At 45.2% G+C, this 2131-nt stretch overlaps 1 pseudogene; it reads right to left on the minus strand.

The window, feature by feature from the left end:
- Positions 1 to 1042: 1042 nt before the first annotated feature.
- LOC136127969 (olfactory receptor 2F2-like) lies at positions 1043 to 1618 on the minus strand (annotated as a pseudogene).
- Positions 1619 to 2131: the final 513 nt, after the last annotated feature.

Genomic DNA, 2131 nt, shown 5'->3' on the forward strand with positions numbered 1-2131 from the left:
TTCCATGGCCTTGTTTTCAAAGCCCTACTATGCATACCATCCCCACTTTCCAGCCTTACCTCCTCCGCAGGACTCCTCAAAATGAAATCTTTGCGCTAACCAAACCGGTTTGCTCACTCTTTCCCAGACAGACCTTGGTATTTTCTGTCTCCTCACCTGGCTTATGTCATTCCCCCATGAGCCAAGAATAAACCTCTCTCTCTCTATTCCCTCATCTCTCCAAGTTCTACCATTTTCTGTAGCCATTTTAATTTTTCCTTCCCCTTCAATTCCTTTGCAAACCACCCAGTTTTTTCCCCTTCATGGGGGAATTTTGTGAATCCCATGGGCTTTTAATTTCTATCTCATATTTGGCAATTAACCAGATGTTGCCTAATTATACTTTTCCATTGCTGGATTATGTTGCAATTTCTTTTTTGGTATTTATCTCTTATCTTTCCAAGTAATCCCCGGGTTATGGGCAAGGACCTCATATTAGACTCGGTGTGTCTCTTGCAGCACCTGGCATGGTGTATTGAACACAGTGGAGCTTGATACAAATGTGTTTACTGATTGATATTTCTTTCCAAGTCCTGCATTTTTTCCGGGGCACCTTGATGCTCTCAGCACTAGGAGGGAGTTATGATGATAACTGTGGTGATGAAAGGAGTCAGGGTGAGCACAGAAGAGAGGTTCATTCAGTGTGCTATTTGACTGATTGACTAGATGGTGAAGTTGACATTTAGGACAATGATGAAAGTGGTTGTGGGAATTATTCTGATGTTCACTCAGTCAACAAATATTTAACATTTCTGATTGGTGTAAACTGCTTTTGAATTTCGGTGGAGAAAAGCAGAGTTACAAAGAAGATTCCAGAGCTTAAGTCATTATTTGTCAATACCTTCAAAAACAAAGAGTATATCTTTCACACACACATGTACTTGTGTGTATACAGTTGCAGAAACACTTTATCCCTTAGTACAAGCTTCTTTGTTCTCAGGGGAAACCCTCGTATTTCTGTTTCTGAGTTCTTCTGTATTTCTCGGTTTCTACAACTGAATTCCTACCCAGCATTCAGCTCCAGGCACCAGCAACACAACTCCACTAGAGTCCACCAGGACACCCTAGTGTGTGTGACATCCACACAGGCAACATGATTCAGCGCATGGTGCCCACAGCTGGGCAGGTGCATGGTGATTGCCATCTCCACTACAAAATTAGCCATGCCCGCAAGCCAAGAGACCACCATCAGCCTCGGGCTGACTGCTGCCATGTAGTGCAGGGGGTCACCCACCATATAATGGTCATAGGCTATTGCTATCAGCAGCGGGAACTCAGTCCCCTCCAGAGCCAGGGAGAGGAAGAGCTGGGCCCCACATTGAGTAAAGGAGATGGTCTTCGTCTCCAGGAGGAAGTGCACCCGCATCTGGGGAACCCCACAATGGAGAGGTTGCCGAGGAAGAAGTACATGGACGGGTGGAGGCGGGCGTCCAGCTGATCAGGAGGATGATGAGTCCGTTGCCCAGCAGGGTCAGCAGATAGGCGGCCCCAAACAGGACAGAGAGCCCAGCCTGCGTCTACCTGTCACTGGAGAGGCCCATGAGGACAGACTCACCCAGGTCAGGTTGTCCCTCCTCATGGAGCAGGTGGGTCAGGCTGCAGGCAGAGGTGCTGGATTAGAGAGGCCAGAATCAGAATCAGAATTCACAGTCTGGGTTTGAACAAAGGACTTTAAGTAGGACTGCGAGTACTTGTGTTTTTCCTCCGGTAGACTGTGAGTTTCTTGAAGTCAGGGACCTTTTCTGATTTTTCTTTTTATACAGAGATTTCTAACAAATGTTTCACAATAAAAACATTTTGTTGGGTGAATGAATAGAAAGAGTTTAAAGTACTAGTCTTGAGGATTATTATCTGATCCCAAGATGTAGGACTTGTATTCTGAAACCCCGCCTTGTCCTTATTACTCATGCTGGAGCAGGTGGTTTTCCTGTTTCTCCCATTATCCAGGCTGGGTCAGTGACAGAGCAAAAATCCCTCATTTGGTTCTCAGTGTACTGATTAATCAGGCTTAATCCTAGGATGATAAGATCAAGGCATCATTGTAGAACATTATACCAACTATAATTATGTCCCAGTTTCTGTGATTTTGCTA

The sequence above is a fragment of the Phocoena phocoena genome, chromosome 9 (genome assembly GCF_963924675.1).
Source record: "Phocoena phocoena chromosome 9, mPhoPho1.1, whole genome shotgun sequence".
NCBI lineage: Eukaryota > Metazoa > Chordata > Mammalia > Artiodactyla > Phocoenidae > Phocoena > Phocoena phocoena.